The 19,666-nt window shown below is 40.5% G+C and overlaps 1 protein-coding gene and 1 long non-coding RNA gene across 10 annotated transcripts in view; one reads left to right on the top strand and one right to left on the bottom strand.

Moving 5' to 3' along the window:
- Window positions 1-19,666, top strand: part of TRIM2 (tripartite motif containing 2) — an 85,105-nt gene that overhangs the window by 14,607 nt on the left and 50,832 nt on the right. For 3 of the 9 annotated variants that reach the window (XM_052690283.1, XM_052690279.1, XM_052690280.1), the window contains exons 1-2: window positions 3,533-3,605; window positions 13,833-14,040. The exons of 4 other annotated variants lie outside the window; for them this stretch is intronic. The gene's annotated coding sequence lies outside the window, so the exon portion shown is untranslated. Of the gene's footprint in view, window positions 1-3,469; window positions 3,606-13,832; window positions 14,041-19,666 lie in introns of those variants that run through there. 2 more of the 9 variants (XM_052690276.1, XM_052690286.1) reach the window with 2 other exon arrangements.
- Window positions 1-19,666, bottom strand: part of LOC128084344 (uncharacterized) — a 48,721-nt gene that overhangs the window by 23,849 nt on the left and 5,206 nt on the right. The gene's annotated exons all lie outside the window — the stretch shown is intronic.

Genomic DNA, 19,666 nt, shown 5'->3' with positions numbered 1-19,666 from the left:
GGAGCGGAAGTTTCTGGTTGGCCTCCCAAAGGCCAAGAGGGGCAGGCAAAATGATGTCCAGCTGGGACAGTGTTTGGAGAAGAAAGACAGAGGGTGAGATTAGGGAAAGTGAAATAAAATAGTTTTACTGAGCAAAGTATGTGCAGTAGAAGCCAGATGCAAAGATAGCCAGAGAAAAGGTGATAAATTCAGAATGTTACTCTGTGCAGCCTGTAACATAGGGAGTGGGCAAAGTTCAGTTCTGATGATTCATAATCCAAATGCTTTGCTTTCAGATGCAGAAAACTTACATATTTTCCTTTTTGGCCCATCGGAATCTTCTTTCTATTTTTTTTTCCTAGAAAATGAATTTTTTTTTTGTATGTTTTCAGAAACTTGCATTTAACTAAAATAGAACCTCTATTTGAAAACATTTTGCTAAAAGATTTTAGTGCTCACTGGAGAACAAGCAAGTGTTCTCAAGAGCTTTGGGATCTTGTGTTCAAGAGTGCTGTGATGTTGCAGCTCATAGTTTTAGGTCCCACCCCAAAATGTTTCTGGGAGAATAGCCAGGTTTCTGCTAGTAGAAAAAGAAAATGGAGATTTTATCTCCAGCTCTTCACTTCTCCTGCTTCCAGCTACAGGATGATTTCTTTCATCTGCAGGATCTCACACTATTTGACATGGCGGACATGAGTCAGATCACTAATCTGTTTGAAAAATATATCCAGCAAGTAGAATTGTTTCTGTGAGCTGTCACACTGCTCCTGGAGAGGTACGGGAGGGAGGGGACAGGCCTGTGCAGCTGGGAACTGTGATGGTTGCCTCCAGAAGCCTCAGCCATAGCTGACACTTGGGCTTACTCCCTTGGCAGTGCTGGTAACAATTTTCCTGTGTCGTATAAGGACAAAGAAGCAGTTTCATCCTTAGCATAATTAAATGAGTGGAGTGACAGGAGTTATACCCAGAGTGACTTTGTTTAAATGTGCCTTTTCAACAAAGTTCACTAAATCAGCTCATTCTTGTTGTCTCTTTTGTTTCTTTATTTGTGGCTACACTGAATTAGCATCTTAAATAAATTGCCATGGGAATCAGAGATGCAATAGCTAGCTTTCTTTCTCTTGTCCATCTACAAACAGCCTTTTCATAGCAGTCTTTTCACAATTTCATGTACTTTGTTTGAGCACTTGATCTATCTCCATCAAGGCTTTTGGTACCCATTCTCTCAAGCAGCAAAAGATATGTAAAATATGGCATACAATTGATTGAAAATTTCTAGCACATATAATTTACATGTACTGATGGAACATCTTTCTGAAGTGACATGTAAAACATTTATTGCTCTTGACGTTCATTCTGATACGTTATTTCTATGTTTTGTGAGCTGTGGATTGTAGAAAAGAAAGATACCTTGATTTGACCAAGGAGGGTGTTCTGTGCATAGAAGACAAGGTGAGAAAAGGGAGCTTTGTAGGAAGGAAGAAGGCTGAAAAGGCAGGCCTTGTGATAAGGGGAGCAGTAGGAGTGGGTCAGTAAGAAAGGAGAAACTCTGAAAAGGCCTTGAAACTCTGGATGAGAAAGCTTTGCTTTCATGGGGTTGTAGGTAATGTGGATGGGATATGAAACAAAAGATGACCTCATGCTGAATTTTCAAGGGACAACAATGCAGGTGCATTGGGAACAAGATCAAATCCCAGTAATCAAAGTGACTAAAGTAATCAAACACTGTGATCACACAGTGGATCTGGGCAGAAATCTATGTACTGAAAATATGAGCGGAAAAGAGCTCTAATAAAATAATACTGTCAATATGGATAGCTTCGGGTTAACTAAGCAGTGGATCTGGATAACAGTACAGGCGCTGTAGATTGTATGACAGCTGGTGGAGCCATGCAAGTGCACTAAAATCTCAGCTATCATTGAGGAACAGGCCTCACTGTGAAGAAGAACTTGCAACTGTGACCCAAGCACATTGTGACATGACGATATGTGCCAGAACTCACGCACAGGCTGTCAGCAGGAGCCTGAGAGCTGCGATATGCCTTCCCATCCAAACAAGGTGCAAACTTCAGCATCTGCTTTTGCAAGGGTTTAGATCCTAGACTAAATTAGAGGGGAAGGGAAATGACTATAAAGACAGTAATTAATGTAACAGCCTGACTTAATTTGCTCCCTGAAAAGGAAATCAAAATTAGGAGCTGTTAAAGCAGTTATTACAGTATGCCTAGAACACATAGTAAGGACCAAATAGAAGCAGAAAGCTGAAAAATAGAATTGCACATTTACAAATTGTTACTATAAAACTGAAATGGGAGCCTGCACAGGTAAATAGTAAAAGCTGGATAAAAAAAATAACAGAAAGTAGCATGCCTTGGGAGTGCAAGAGAAGAATTAACCAGAAGGGTCAGGGAGAAAACAGTGAAAGCCAAGGAAGTGACATGGTATTTACGAAGGATTTTAACTATTTCCACAGCAGGAAAATTGCTCAAAGAGACGAAGGCTGAAGTACAAAGAACGATATTAATCCAGGAAGCTATTACAAGAGCGTTGATGAGACAGATTTTAGTAGCAGACAGGGCTCACAGCCAAATTAGAGGCATAAGAAAGTAGGACAGGGCAGGGATGAAATGAGATCAGCAGCTGTAAGCAGAGCATTCAATTAAACAGGAACAATTCAATTTAAGCAACAAAGGAGATAGGAGCTTGGAGAGACAGGTGGGTTCAGAAATGGCTGATTAAAGATCTGAAGGAGCTTAAGTTTCAGAGTGCTCACTTATGCAATAACTCTTCTGTCTCTTTGTTAAGTTCATCAAACTGACACAGAAAACTTTGCTTCTGTGCTACATTACCTTCCTTGAAATGATAGTGGGAGCATGAAGAGAGGAGACAGTAAATTGCTCTATCAGCTTAACTGTTTCACAAAATCTTGTGCTAATGCGCCCGGGTTGTGACTGTGCTCTCTGCGGGAGAACAGGAGTGAAAGACCAAGCAGGTAAGGCAGAGAGGAAAAGAAGCATCAGAGGGTATCAATAAGGGCTGGGAGGTGAGGTCCAGAGAGAGAGTCAGAGTAAGACTTGTGACAGACAACTGAGAAATGACAGCATCAGCAAACTAAGTGTTAGGAAGGATGAGAATACGAAAAGGGTGAAAAGAAGAAAAATCAGGGACTTCTAAAGTTAAACTTCTCTGCGGTGAATGTGAGCTGGACTTAATTCACAGTGTTTGTTTGTTTGACCTAAAAGAGACAATGCACGGGGATGCTTGTGGATTATCTAAAGGCAGTGGGCAGTAGTATAAATACACAGCAAATGTGTGGTTTTTTTCCTGAAATTCTTCGTCCTTCCGCCTTTGGCATTTTACTGCCCGACAGTAAGCTGTCGAGCACCAGTCCTTCTTAGCAGCCCCTTTTGTTCCTCCGCTTAAGAATGAAACACAGTATCTCGAGCGCCCAGAGGGTGAAGCAGCTAATCATTGGCTCGAATTGCGGCCGGCAGGGCAGACCCGCCTCTTTGCCTTGCGCTGACAAGCTGTTTGTGTTTGTGCGAGGCCGCCCTCCAACGCGGAGGCCGGATAGCCGTGATGGGACTGGCTGAGCGCTGCTCCTGCCTGCACTCTGTGGGATTGCAGTAAGTAGCCTGCTGACTCGCCGAGGCTTTTCTCATAGGACAGATGTTTTAGCAAGGCAGACAGGTACTGTCATACAGAGAGGCAGCGATTGAAGTGCTTTCTCTGGTCTGAAGTAAGAGTGACTGCTTTGTATGCAGTGTCATGGCTACATTTCAGCCTCAAAGGAGACCTTCCTGAGAGGCAAGAGGGGAAAAGTCAATAAGGACACAACCCATTAGCATCTTATTCTCCTTTTTAGTGGTGTTTCCAGTACTTAATCATCCAGCTGTGTCTTGAAGAGTAGCAGTCTTCGCAAGGTCATAAATGACATTGCATGAAATGGCTAGATGTGAGATACAGTGAAATGAACATTGTCCATAATGCTGATAGGTGCTGTTGTATTTGAAGATATGCCTAGCTGTAGAAAAGTCCTGTTCAGACTTTTCTGAAAAGTCCAAGAGAAGGACTCTGAAGAGTCCAAGAGTTCAGAGATTTCAGTCTACTTTACTGGCTGCTATTAGGAGAAGTTCACAGCTCTATAGAACAAAAGACTGCAGAGATGGAATGAGCTTGACTCTTGCCTCTAGTGCCGTTTTTGATGTTCAAAATTTTATGAACAGTAATCTGTTTGGATGTATGCTTCAACTTAATCCTGCATATCAAATACTGATGGACTTTTCGGACTTTCTCTCTCATCCTTTCCACCAGCCAAAGAAAATCATCACGTCTCTATCAGAGCTGAGCACCATGCAGAATCTCAGACGTTCTCTGCCCCTAAAGCTTTGATCAATCTAAATTTAATGTGTTAGCTGCAGTTCTCATCTTTAAATTTCCATTTTTAAATGAAGAAAATGAAAATATGACAGAGTAAGTGACTTTGCTGTGACAACAGAGCATAGTAAGTATCATCACTCAGCAGTCTATGGCAGCTGGACTACAGTATTTATTTTTCTTCCTTTCATATGTTTTACAAAATCCTACTGCATAGTGCTAATAGTAATTTCTGGGAATGCCTCTGTGTATCTCCTGCGGTTCAGATTGGCTAAGAAAGATACCTTATACTTTGGCTGCTTATCTAAACTGCTTTGAGCTTGAAACTGAGTGGAAAGCACCAAACAGACCAAGCTGCATTGTTGGTTCTGCTTCCCTTTTCTGGCACAGCTGGAATTGCCACATATGGCACAACAACATCAATTCAATATTGTCTCCTTTCTTGAGGACCATCCTAGTAATGTTGAATTGCTATTCTGGTCTATTTCTTCAGCTTCCTCCTGAACTAGAGGTACCAAGATCTGTTCAGGCTTTGAGTTCAAGATACCTAGGGGAAAAAAAAAAAAAAGAAGCTGTCACTGTATGTGTGTTTACAATGCCTATTTTTAAAGTAACAGAACTAATCTAAATTTCAGTCACATTCCAGTTAGCCTTGGATTATAATTTAAAAAAAAAAAAAAAAAAAAAAACACCAAAAAAAAAAAACAAAAAAAAACCAAAAAACCAGGAGAGGTATGATGCCATGTACTTTCTAGCTTGCCCACACTGCCCTCTGTGGATGGGCCCAAAAGGAAGGTTCCCTGAAAGCTGTGCATTTTTCTCTGTTCTGATGCTCATGTTTTGGGGTGTTGCACTGTGTCTGCAGGCAGCCTGAATGCAGTAGTAGACACAGTCACATTTACAGTATAGCTGCAGTCATGCTGTCATTCAGTAATACAGCAGTTGATGGAGGCTATTCATTTATTCAAAACCCTGACCTCTTACTAATATACTCGTGGTTACCAGGTTACGAAGCCCATGAAGTTGAATATAATAGTCTAGTTTTCTACTTCTTTGCCCTTGACAATGTCAGCTGAGCTCCTGAAACTGATGGATCTCTTGGGAAAGAACAGCTCCCTAGATTAATACAAGTTTTGAGTTGTAATTTATGACACTGAGCATTCAAATTCTTAGTGAAAACAGGAGGCTTTAAGGGCGCTTTTCCTCTGAGGGCTTCATCTTATTAATGTGTACTCTACTGATGAATCCTATATGCTTGACATTTAACAGCTAGTGTTAAGGTAAGAGAGAGACATCAGCTGTTTGGGTCTGACCAGAAAAGGGAACTGTCATGTAAAAGAAAAATATCAAAGTGCTTGAAAGAAGCAGTAGCAGCTTTCTGCCAGGTGTGGGTAGATTTCCACATAAAATCTCTCACCATCAATACTCAGGTATCTCTATCCATTGGGATAGAGGCAGGGGTCTGCAAACAGTCCCTCCTCAGCTTCTATGGATAGATTGTCCTCTCACTTAAATCTAAACCATCTGACTAATATTCTTCTTGCTAACATGGAGGATATTAGCAGCCCTGAGGAGGAGGGTTTGGGGGAGTAGACTCACCATGAGCTGGCAATGTCCAGAAGGCCAAATGTATTATCCTGGACTGCACCAAGAAAAGTGTGACCAGCAGGTTGAAGGAAGTGATTCTGCCCCTCTGTTATGCTCATGTGAGACCCCACCTGGAATAGTGCTTCCAGTTCTGGGGCCCCCAGCACAAGGAGAGACAGAGCTGTTGGAGAGGGTCCAGGGGAGGGCCATGAAGATGATCAGAGGTCTGGAGCACCTCCCCTGCGAGGACAGACTGAGAGAGCAGGGGCTCATCGGCCTGGAGAAGGTTTTGGGGAGACCTTACAGTGGCCTTCCAATAACTGAAGTGGGCCTACAGGAAAGCTGTGTAGGGACTTTTTACAAGGGCATGTAGTAATGTGGTGAGGGGAAATGGCTTTAAACTGAAAGAGGGTACGTTTAGACTAGATGTTAGGAAAAAATTCTTGCCTGTGAGGGTGGTGAGACACTGAAAGAGGTTGCCTAGGGAGGTTGTGGATGCCTCCTTCCTGGAAGCATTCAAGTTCAGGATGGATGGGGCTGTGATCCATCTCAACCTGCATCTACACCTGTGAAAGCTTTTAATATTTTTAATTGTATATATATTTTTTTCAAACTGTTTTCCTAGGTATTAGATCCATTTCTAGGTAAGGAATGTTGTTGCTGCTAAAGAGCATCATGCTACTTGGTCATATAAAATGAAAACTATGGCCGGCATGCAGCCTTTTATGTTTAAAATAAGAAAAATAGAAAAGATTGTTGCAGTCAGATCTCTCTTGAACAGCAAGAGCAGAGGATCTCTTGCTGTCAAAGTTTTTTTTGTTTGTTTTTGGTGGCATTACTCAAAGTACTGCATTTGAGAAAGAGAACAATTTTGAACCTATAACCTACCTCAAAATTCACCTCAAAGGAAGAGCAGAAGTTTTTCAACCAGGAAGCTGCTACAAGGAAACACGAGTCAAGGCAGAAAGAAAAGGGACTGCTGCATACTCTCCTTGCATATGGCAGAGGGAATTGCAGGGACTAAGCTGCTTTCAGGCCTATGCTGCTTTAAATGTGTTTAACAGGCTCCACTGGTCTCTTTGACTTTTCTCCCTCCTGTTCTGTGTGTATCAGGCCTTTAAGCTGGCAGAGAATGCTGAAGGAAACAGGCATCAGCAATATACAGATATTTGTACTGGCTCTGCTGTGTTCTCATGCTGGGAATATGATCCTTTGACCTCCACAGGCAAGCTCTGTGCTTTCTCCTTACTAGAATCGCTGGTTTACAGGACAGAGCTGTCTGCATTGTGCATTGTTTTGATAGTGTGGGAAAGGCACATCTAGCTAACCAGCTTCTTTTAGGGTACGTACAGAAGTGGTATAAAATGAATCAGTCACCAGATGGCCTGCCCAGATTCCTCTCTTTAGCTCGCCTCTCTTAGACCTAGAAAACAGAGTGTGTCCCAGGATCTGCTCCAGTAGGCAGAAAATAATATAGATGCCACTATTCCTTCATCCACAAAGGAGCTTTTAAATAATTCAGTTTCCTTCCTTTTTGCCTGTCTAGTTGGGTCAGAGGTTTAAGAAAGCAGCAATTTGAGCTTGTAGAATAAAAAGACCTTAATTGAGTGGGCAGCATGCTGTGTTCTGTCCTGGTTGCCGCTGTCTTAAAAAATTATCATAGCTGTCGTTAGCCCTTCCCTCTTATTGCTGGTTGTTCACAGCATGAGAAACTGAGAAGCACAGTACCCATTAAGCTTCAAGGCTGGCACTGCAGTTTCCCTGATCAGTTCCTACTGGGGCTTGCTTTCCTCCTGACCTCCTTTTCCTTGCACGGTGTCTTCAATGCACAATTTACCTAATGCTCCCGAAGGTATAGTATAATGCCCTAAATCTACTCTAATTCAGATGTTATAGCCATATAATGGCATGGAATTCTGCAGATCTTACTCTGGCAAAACTCCTGCTAATTCTATGATTCCATAATGGCAGCAGCAGACCTGGTTACTTCAGGGCTGAAAACGGACTGTGAGAATCACAATATATTATTTTGTGTGTGTGGTTTAATTTCTGCTTCTAATTGGGATGCTTAATACCCGAGCAGTACCTTTGGCCTTCTTTTCAATTAGTTTTTGAACGTGTAAGAATAAGTTGACAGCTATTTGATATTGTTAATGTTAACTCCAGCACTGTAGTATCTGAACTCTCAGCACATGACAGTTGTTTAGACATTGCATTCTTGAGACTCGGTGTCTAAAGAGATTTTCCTCTTTTCCTCCATTTTCTTCATCATTTCTTCCTGATACTCTCTCTTAGGCTCTTTGAAATCTATGCTTGATTCTCATATACGTTTTGGGATCCAGAGCTACACCAAAACATTTTCTTGGTTTCCAGTAGCTATAGAAAATGTAATGATTTTATACTCCAATACGCAGATTAGAATATGTGAGCCAGAATTACTGTGGCTCTGGCAATAAGAGTAGGAAGACTTGCTTGTGTGGGTAGGAAGATCGGGGAAACATTCCCAAATACATGCTCAAGTAAATACTGAAATACTTCGCTTAGGATAACCTCAGCTGAGATTACACCTGCTTCAAAGCCCTGCACCCCATGCTGGGCTTGCACTCTAGATTTTTGTGTCTCCTAGCCTAAAGGCCCTCACAATTTGCCCCAGTTTCCAGTTCATTCTAGTTCAGAGCATCTAGATCTATGCTTTCTACAGCCCATGCCCCTCTACATCAACCACATAGTTCACAGCCTCTGCAGCTTTTTGCCACAACTCTTCCCACCAAAGAGCTTCATTTTTCCCCAGGCATCCCAGATCCTCTTCTCCTGCATCTCTTCACTCCATGCTGGTTAAAATGCTTATTCTGCTCACCTCACAGTCCTTAAAAGCTCCTTCAAAGCCTTCTGCTCCCTAAAGCGGTCTCCTCTTGTCCTCAAGTCTTTCCCACTACATTCCATTGTTTGCAGCTGGAGATACTGGAGGCTGTTTCTCCTCCCCTAGAATTTCAGGTTCCTCAGTGCAGGGATCTCAACATACTTCCCTTTTTCCTCTTGTACTTGAAGGCAGAAAAGCAAGGTAAGTTAGGGCATATAGCCCCTTCTATGCTGTAAGAATGGACGTCTCCAGGCAAGGACTGGAGAAAGACTAAGCCAGGAAATGTTTTAGCGTGGTATGTTTTTTAGAAGAGTAGCCCTTCTTATTTCTCTTTCTAAATAAGCTGTCCGGTATTCAACACTTGTCTTGTGAAGGAACTTCATCCCCCCCAGGGGCTTTTAAACTGTTCGATGTGGTTCTCTATGTGCTCATTTCTTTTGTACTTCTGGTCACATGTTAACATTTCTGATTCTTCTGATTTTCAAACAAAAAGGATTTGTACACATTACTTGTGGTTCAGAACTTTTTATGAATGCAGCCATATGAAAATATTTCTTGACACTTGCTTTTGAAAGAAAGCTTACTTCTGTAAATGAAAGTTTGTGGAAAAACAGCGATACTGAGACATCATGGTTTAGTAGGAGTCTGGACTGATGGTGTGCCCCAGGCAGACCCAGATCCCTGCCATCACAGATGTCAGTGAGAGTCGTGAAGAAGTGGCTTAGTGCTGAGCTTATTCTCCCTTTTTCCTGGGGACAGCCAGGGGCTATTGCAGCCTGTAGTGAAAATATCACCAGCCTTGGGGCTTCTCTGATTACGACATCAAGGTTGTCATTGTCTGAGCTGTTTGTTTGCTTTATGTGAAAGAGGAGTGATACTGCATTATAAAGCAAAATACCAACAGGGGTGAAGCAGCCTACTCTGGACATAGCACTAGGAGCAGGCTGCGAAAAATTACCACAACACATTTGCTTTTCAGGTCATCACCTGACAATCAGGTGCCTTTCTAGAGCTTTTCAGGCTTTTGCCAAACTCAAGTCTCTGGACAACAAGCAGAAATGCTAAAAAGAAATCCATGTTAAGTGAGGTCACTGTAAATTGATACCAATTCAGCACCTGAACCTAGATCCAAGGTATTTCATGTGCTGGTTTTAAAATGCTGGTGGTAATACAATTTATAATATAATTAGTAATTCTTCTGTAAGAAGAATTGGTTATTGGTTATTGACAGTGCCAAAATCTACATTATTATAATTGATCAGCAGTAAGTGAATTGAAGCTCTACCTTAAACTTTTTTAAGGGTAGATTTGTCTCAGATTATCTGATTTATGATTTTTCTATCTGTACAAAGCATGCCAGCTTGTTTGCATCAGAAGATTCATCTGCAACTTAAACTGTGACTGATTTGAAATCTATGTAAAGTCCTACACCAAGTAGTTTACTATTAGAATGAAAGGTGAGCACACAGCTGTGGCGCATTGCTGGCTTGTTAATCTGCCATCCTGAGTTCCCATCATTTTGGCAATTTCATAGATTAAAATTTTAAGGGAAGATGCTTCCTCCACTGAATTCAGACCTTTTGTGTATCAATTTCTTGGTATTTAAACTTCAAAACAACAAGACACAGAATTGCTTTTGTCTATATCTTTACATTACAGAAATTCCAGCACAGCCTCACTATGGACTCAATGGGAGCAGAATCCAACTTGAAAGAGGCATTTTCTACCATCTCCCATGCATCATAACCAGTGTCAGTTGCTGAGGAGGGACAACTTTCCTTGCTTTAACAAGCATACAGTGTCATTTAAAAAAAATCTTTCAAAAATTTAAACAAAAAGCTGCGTATTATCAGTATAGTCAAGGTTCAAGCTGCATCCTTCTCCTTATTTTGAGAAAGCAGACATATTGAAGGTTACCCAGGAGATAAGTGTAAATTAAGGTCTTTATTCTACAGGGAAATAAAATGCTGTCTGCACCAGCATCACAAACCGACAGTTGTAATTTGACTCTCCACTTCAGTACCACATCTGACCAAAAATGAATTTTTATTCTGAAAATAACAGCCATTCAATCTGTCATGTGCTTTATCAATGTGAATGGAAAGAGAGCCTGTATGTCCAGAAGGCCACACAATGGCTTCTCTGTTGCACCCTCGTGAAACATTTTTGTCCCCAGGTCTGAACTCTGCTCTTCCAGAGAAAAGAATCATAGAACCATCAGAGTTGGACAGGACAATCCTGGAGGTCTTTTCCAACTGTAACCAGTGTCAAGTCCTTTTATTTTTGGAAAATATCAGTCCTGATAAAAAGCAAGAAGTAGTGGGTTCAATTCATTTGATCACTCGGTGAGAGAAAAATAACTCATCTCTTAACAAACCCTGTTTACTAACATACCAAAAAGATATCATCTTCACTGTAGCCGATGTCTTTGCATTTCAAGTGCTTCAAATTGACGGTCTCATTAGCTTTGTGGAGCAACTCTGATAAAACAGTGAAAAGTTTTAAGCGCATCTGGGAATCTTTGTATGGCTGAAGACACATTTTAAGAATGAGAATGAAGTCATGGAGAGATAAACCCTATGACAGGATCTGAAAGTAGCAGGTCCAACTCCAAGTGTTAGCAGTGGGGGAACAGAACAAAAGGGAAAAATGCTACAATGCAGGCCAAAGATGTGGTATCATTTGAGTTTTAGGACACGTGACATCTGTTCTCATGTACTTTTTGTATGTCTAATAATATGGCTGAGCTCATGTGTAGCCTTTTACATTGGATAACAGGGTTGTATTTCACTTACCTTGGAGGGCTGCCTGTTTTCACAAAAGCTAAGGGGATATAATATCTTTGAGAGTTCTGGCCCTCTATCAAATTCGATTGAAATTATTCAATGACTTGTACAGCTATTGGAAAGAATTGTAACAACACAAGCAAAAATACACAAAAAGAAAATTAGATCCTAGTTTTCTCCTTTTTTTTTTCTTCTTTTTTTTGAAGATCAATCCAATCTAGTTGTATCAATCCCAGAACCAGGTAGAGGATCATAATCATGTAAAGATGAGAAATTGAGCACATGACGAGAACTTGGAATTTTGAGGCAGACTGTTTACAATGGTTTTTATTTTGTTAATGACTCCATGCTCTGATTCATGCTTTAATGAAAGCTGCCTCATTTAGAGATTCTCACTGTTTAGCTGAGTGAGATTATTCCTGGCAGAAAAGGTTGCAAAAGTCCTCTGGTGAAACTGAAGACTAAATAAAACTTGTTATTTTTGCGCTCTTTTACTTTAAAATATCATTATCTTAATTCAGTAATGCGAAACTTCTTTATCTGACGATGAAGAAGACAAGAGGGAAATAGAGGGGAGAGATTTATAGACAAGAGGGAAATTGTTTCCCCAGTTTTTTTGTTAGGAAAAAAAAATGCAGTTTAGTACCGACCTTCAGCTATTAAAAAAAAAAAAAAAAAGTGTATGCGCACTTAAGCCTTTGGAACTTAATTTTCTAAAAAATCTTTGGAATTTAATCAGTGCAGTAGACCTTTGAATAGCTGAAAACAGTATCTCTGATAATAGCAGATTATATTTGCAATTGCAATGGTTGGTGTCCTGCAAGCAGGAGTGCCTGCAGAAAACAGCATTGCATTTTTTATGCCCTATTACCTGATGATTATCTTTTCCTCCCGATTCCTCATTGGCTGAGTACTTCAGGTTCACAAATCTTCCCGACTGAACAAACATAAATTACTTCTACCTAAATACATATATTGCTAATTATTTAAACATTTGCTTCCATTATTTCTGGACATCTGCTCACCCTTGGTTAGAGATAAGTTTGGAAGGAGGATAAAGGGTCTTGATGCCTGTCTGTTGCATCCCAACCTACCTGTAGAGCAAGGCAGTCTGGCCTTGTCTGGAGGCCCTGGCTTCTTTGATGTTTGTTAAGTCTGTTTTTCTTTTGCTGAGGGTCTCTTATAGAAACAGAACAGCCTTACAACCTGCTTTCTAGTCCATAGTACTATAACCATACTATTTGCAACATTTAAAAACTACTGCAGTTTAATTACATAATTCAGGAATTATATTTCTAAAATACGCTACTAAAATATATGGTATTTGTACTTTTTCACATCAGCTGTTCCTAAGAGCAAATTAGAAAATACAAACACATTGTGCTCTACTTCTTCAGCTCAGTTTCCCCTTTTTCATATCTAATGCAGAAACAACATTCTGTTCCTACAGGAGCTTTAAGCCACCAGCTTTTTCTAGGTGCTTTTAGAGATTATGTTTGTGACGCTTTTGATTAAAATGCTCATTGTAATTAATGGAGAGGATCACCTCAGAGGCTTTCCATCAGGCAGCTCTTTACTAATTTTCGTGAGAGGAAATTACAGCTAAGAAACCCTTCCCACCTGGAAGTGTTTAAAGTATGCGAGTCAGCATTCTGTTCGCTGTTAATAAAAACCAGGTTGTTCTAAATGGCTTGCTAAACTATTGAACTGTTTTAAGCAACGTGCAGTTTATCTTGTATTTACAAGCACATGCATTTATTTTAAATTCCTGTTCCAGAAAGGCTGTTCATGCTGGAAGGGATGCTGCAGGCTCACTTTGTTTCCCTGGGGGGGAGCGCTGCAAGCACCTCCCTGGGCAGTGTGCTTCTCGCAGGGCCTGGGGGCTGCTGGGGGACTGTTAGCTAGCCAGCCAGCCCAGCCACGTGCTTGATAGAGAGCAGATCAGTGTGTAGCTGGCTGTTTATTTTCAAATCCTTTGTACCTCAGGTTACTTGTAAGGCTGGTGCCTGGGAGTTCAGCATAAACCAGGCTGTGTTTGTTGCCTGCTTTGCTTGTAATTTGCAATTTGTGAAAACCTGATGGATGACTCCGTGCTCTGCAAGTCAGCGTGGAGATGGGAGCTTCTAACATAAGAGCAGCTTTTACAGAAAACACTGAGTTAAGAAGATTCAGGCTCAAGCTAGGTTGCTTCTTCCCTCCCCCTCTTTTGTCTATTTTTACTGCAATGTTGGTATGTGTCCAAGGAGAGTCAGCCATGTCACTCGGAAATACGAGGAGATAAACTTTCAACTGTTGGCTTTCTTCATGCTGAGCGACTCCAGAGAAAATGAACAGGGAGAGAAACAAGAGAGATCTCTTTAGGTGTACTTTTTTGACTGTCTTCTCTGCCAACGCCAGTGTAGAATACTGAAGAAACCGCAGCAGTCCTTTCCCAGCATTTCTCTAAACAACGTAAGTTACCCTTTCACACGTGTCTCTAACTGTCCTTGCGCTTTTCGTGCTCTTGAGTGCTTTGGGAGCGTAGAGGTTGAGCAGCGAACCCTTGCCAGGTGCTCTGCTATGCAGAGTAGCGAGTGCTTTGTCTTCATGTCTCTTCGCACATCCAGGGTAGTGGTGGTGGAGGATAAGTGCCTTGACACCATCTTTCCTTGGCAGTCATGCTAGCTTGACTTTGAGTGCCTGTCAGAACCTTTAAACCTTCTCAGAACGTGCGCAGAAATTCTTTTGTAGTTGGCAAATACAATAGCAAATGTTTTGATTGAACTGCGTGTCAAGCTTGCTGTAGGTGCCAGAGTTTCAAAGGGAACTGTGTGACACTGTGTAAAGAGGACAGGATGTGACAGGAGAAATGTTTCCTGCTCTTTAATACTTAAAAAGAAATAATTGAAACAGAGCCAAGCAGCTTGCCTAGGAAGGAAATAGTGATGTTTATTCAAAGCAAAATAATGACTCTGTTAAGCTGAGAGGACAGTGTTGAGGTATAATTAGGAGGGAGAGTTTTACTTCTCACAGGTGTTAGATTTTTTGAAGGTGGCAGCTGACGCTAAAGCTGCCATGTTCTGTCGTTCTGCTTTTGTGAAGAACAAGACAAGCTATTTCCTGACTCTTATCTCCCTTGCTAAGCATCCTTCCCCACACCCCCTCCTTCTCCATGCTACTTTAATTTTATTGCACTATTTTCAAAATGTATTCCAGGCAGACCGTCAGGCAGATTGACAGGTTTAAGTAAGAACAAAAAATTATAACATACCAATATACCAAGAATAAGGCAGTAATCACCCTGAAGTTAAATATCATCAGGCCAAAACAGTTATATAAATGTCTGCTTGTATGTGTGTAACAAAACTGTGGCAAAAGCACAGTGACTAAGTATTCATCAAGTAAGGATGTGATATGAGAGAAGCTGCCTCCTGTTGCAGCCTCAGACCATTTGTCTTTGAGGGCGTTTGTTACCTGGCTAACAGTTTTGAGACCAACTATTGTGATACAATCGTTAGAAGCTCTTTTCTTAAAATTCCACACTTCTCATGTAAGAGCTGAACAAGTGATGCTAACAAGAGCTTCAGAGTAATGTATATCTTTAATGCCTTTATTGCATCAGGTAAGTGGTGTTGAGTCTCAACTGTTTGTCTTCTTTGTGGAAGTTATTTTCTAGTAGAAGTTCAGCGGAATCTTGGTTTTGAGGCAAGGTATGAGACAAACAATGTCCATGGCCTGATAGCACACACCGAATTCTGCTATATCCCACAGTATGCACTGCGTTTGGAAACTCAGGTCTTGTTTGCACCAAGATGGCAATCAGCTGGGGGATTTCCCAAACTCATGACAGTATTTTTCTCTGGCAGTCTTACTCTGGAGGTCACTCTGTTTCCTGGAAAAGCCTAGATAATTGATGCTTGAAGCCATCAACATCTTAGGCTTGTCTTTGACTGATAATGGAATTTCATCAATTCATAATAAAACTAGGATTTGGACAGCTTATATAAACACAGTTTATATAGTTTATATATATACGTATGTGTGTGTATATATATATGCGTATATGTATGCATATGATTCCTTTGAGGAAAATTAGATAATTAAATGAACTGGAAAGATCTGGGTGTTCTAATTGAGAGAACAAGGAGATGTACGTTGCTGTAGTAAAGCAAAAATGGAATAATCTGCATAAAATATTGAATATGCAATTTTAGAGAAATGTAATACTGTGACACATCAATTCATACAAAAACAAAGGCACAATGTACATTGGTATGTTGGGAGAGATCTTTGAGCCACATGTGAAAAAACTGGATTTGATCAGTTGGCAAGCAAATTACCTCATCAAAATTAAGTATGCCTGAGGACACGAATACAGCTGGTTTGAACTACATGTGAACATATAGCAGCAAACACATCTTTACTCCGGATAATAACTTCCAGTTCATAAGTTATAATCCTTAATACTGTAGAAGAACTGTAGAAAATAATCTTTCAATTTTTTTATTTTTTTATTTTTTGTTAAGGACAGTGCAGTGTTCTGTGTTAGAAAAATCCGTCAATTCTGAATCTACAAATGTTTCTTAAGGTTTTCTTTCTTCTCCTTATACCTAAAACCCCCAGACTTTCTCCTGGACATCCACCCACCCGTAATTTGCTGGATAACATATATGAACTTGCTTCTTACGTCAGGTTTCAGGAACCGTGTTGAATAAGTCCTGTGAATCTCACAATAGAATGCACAATCTCTGATGTTATGTTTGGCTGACACCTTCAGCCAAAATTAGATATGCTGTTTCCAGAGAATGTAGGTTGTGGTTTAAGGGGAAAAAAAAAAAAAAAAAAAAAAGGCAACTGTCCGTGTGTCACGAACAACAGAAAACAAAAGAAGAAAATAGTAATTGCCTGGAAGTATCTCAAGTATCTAAATACTGGCAGGAGAAGAACAGGGTCTATGATTCATATAAGTAGGTTTTCATCTCTTTGTTCCTCTATTTTTGATGGCTGATTTTTTTTAAGATGTACTGCTTCTGTTTGGGCCTGCTGTTGTGTTTTGATGGGGGTGGTCTGTGGTGTGCTGTAAGGTCACTTGTGCCTGCAATAGCAGCAGCTGCTTGGCATTTGTCAACCTTTCTGAGCCATTTTATTTATATGAAGACCAGGTTTCATTTATGCGATTTAAATAACTGAATATTTATGGTATAAATTGTAGTATTAAAGTCAGTTGTTTACTATTTTCTACCATGTTTTCTCTACCCCTGGAGTTTTTCAAGAAAAAGATAGGTGACACACTGATATACATGGGTTAGTGGTGATGGGCTGACAATTGTACTAGATGATCTCAGTGGTTTCTTCCAACCTTTTATGAAAAACATTGTGAACCTTTTCTGTCACAGAATCTGTACGCATATTCTGACATTGCATCTCACTCCTCTTGGGGTGGATAATTGGGGTGTTCTGCCGTATTTGGATTAGGAATTGCTTATTTTAAAAGGTGAAAGTAGAAATATGGTTTGAACTGGAATAGTATAAAGTGAAATAAATGACATAGCATGCCATTCTAATGGGGAGAACAGGGAATTGAGTCAGCTGTGAGGCCTGCTGGCCACCAGGCAACCTTCCTGCTTGCCAGGTGGGCGTTAGGGCACAAACTCACAAGTAAATTACGTTATTTAGCTACAGTAAGGTTAAAAAAGGCACAGCTAAATTAAGAAGGTTGCTAATCACGGATATGTGCAAGATGTTAACAGCATGTATCCTGGCACCTCATATGTTACATGCAGATCTGGTTGACACAAACATCAAAATATATCCTGTATAACCGGACTGCTAGTAGTTCACAAACAAACTGCTGCAGAAATGACTATGACACTTTACTGTTAGATGTAAAATCCAGTCTATAGTAACTTTAAGAATGTGCCTTGCACCCTGGAGAAGACAAACGACACAAAAATGAGCCATAATTGTCTACAGCCTAAAAGGCCCCCTGGAAGTACTGGACAACTCAGCTTTTTCTGGTCAGCACTTTTGCTCAGGTGTGACAATATTATTTATTCTCTCTCACTGTTATACTGCTGAATATTTTCAGTCTTGGATGCACAGTGTTTGTAGGTGCATCATTGTGCCTCAAGTCAGAATGTATTCTTTCTGCAAAAGAGACATAAAGATTGGAGTAGATGCAGTTTCATTTTTAAACCATTCTAAATGTTTCAAATGCATGTTTCAAATGAATGTTCAGCAATCTGATCCTAATCCAGTATGTATTTATTTGCTTTAATGGTATTAGCCTAAACATGTGTATGATCAGTTTATTTCTGGATGACTTTCTGTTTTTGTCATGTAAAGCCACTCTGACTGTTTGGTTTTTTTCTTTCCATTCTGAAAATGTAGAGTGAAGATCCTTTCTATTTATTTATTCTTTTTTTTTTAATGAGTGTTGAATGCTAGCTGTCCCTTCGTTGAACTCATGATTTGAAAAACTATCACGTGGAGTGATGCCATGAAGGAAAAGTATAAATTTCAGACTCTGCAAAGGTTTCTACTGTATTTGCCTCCTCCAGTGCAAAGTTTAGTTGATCTGGATTATTTTGAGGTCAGAGGTACCTGCTATTCTCCTGTATGTTTTGTATGTTTTCTCTCCTATGAGGAAAGGCTGAGTGATCTGGGTCTGTTCAGCCTTGAGAAAAGAAGACTGAGAGGGGACCTGATCCAGGTCTATAAATATCTAAGGTGTGGGGGGCAGAATGGCGAGGCCGGACTGTTTTCAGTGGTGAGTGGAGACAGGACAAGGGGAAACGGCTGGAAACTGCAGCATAGGAAGTTCCACATGAATGTGCATGAGAACTTCTTTACAGTGAGGTGACGGAGCACTGGAACAGGCTGCCCAGGGAGGTGGTGGAGACCTGCCTGGATGCCGACCTGTGCGACCTGCTGTAGGGAACCTGCTTTGGCAGGGGGTTGGACTCGATGATCTCTGGAGGTCCCTTCCAACCCCTACAATTCTGTGATTCTGTGAGGAGTGCTCAGAAGTTTATTTAGCGAGGAAAGAGCTATGGTTTAATTTTTCAGAACTGCTTAACTCTGAGTAATATGAATATGCTCCTGCCACTTCTGCAGAAGAATAAGCCCTCAAAAAAGAGGTGGAATGTTAAAGAAAAAATGCACTTGACAGAGTAACTCACAGACCCCTTCTGGAGGGGGAGGGAAAAAAAAAAAAAGCAAAAAGAAGAAAAGATTGCATTCAAAAGATTTTGCTGAACTTGGAAATACTCTTGCAAAGATTCCAACAATTATGTTTAAGGCCTCTAAATGCCTTAAATTCTACAGTAGTCCTTGGAGAAACTTAATACGTGTACCATGTTTAACTCATGGACTCATGGTCTATATTATTAGAGAATTTGCCTGCCCTTTAAGAAGCACATCTTCCAAAAGAGCAATGCTCTTTTTTTTTCTCCAGTTCTTCTGAGAACAGTTTTATGTTGTACTTACTGTAAAAAGATGCTTAGAAGTTCCTCAGGAACTAGAACGACCACTAGGGATAAGAACTCAGAACTGAAGAATGAGCCTTCGCAGCACACATAGACTGGAGGAAAAGAAAAAGGAGGAAAAGTGAATCTAGTTTGTGTACATTTACACCATGATTTTTTTCCTCCTCTTCCAATGGGGAAACAGAATTAATGAAATACACTGTTACAACTTTCTCTCCTTTAATACTCATGTTGGCAGAAGAGATAATGTAAACATTCAGGGATTAACTCTCAGGAGATAAATCTCTGTAGGTGTTTCTTGTTATATTTAGAGCTTAAGTAGTTGCGCTCTGTCAGAGCTGGAAAACCTAGGACCCAAGAAATCAGAACCTGAATGTTGCTGAGCCAATACTATCGTACAGCTTAGTGTGTGGTTTTCCCAAAGTACTTGGAGGGAAACAGGAAAAAAAAAAAGCAAATATTTTTGTAAAAAATTTATTGTGTTTGTTTCTTCAGAAGATGCATGTTGCACAGCCTTGATTCCATGTAAGAATAGCAGGAAGGCTTCTTCCCATATTGATCTTCCAGGATGCATATCTGAGCTGTGCAATGGTTGCCTTCACCTAGTGAGC

The sequence above is a fragment of the Tympanuchus pallidicinctus genome, unplaced genomic scaffold, assembly GCF_026119805.1.
Source record: "Tympanuchus pallidicinctus isolate F22 unplaced genomic scaffold, pur_lepc_1.0 scaffold26, whole genome shotgun sequence".
Taxonomy (NCBI): Eukaryota; Metazoa; Chordata; class Aves; order Galliformes; family Phasianidae; genus Tympanuchus; species Tympanuchus pallidicinctus.
The sequence above is the reverse complement of the archived record's forward strand: the minus strand, read 5'-3'. Positions and strand labels throughout refer to the sequence as shown.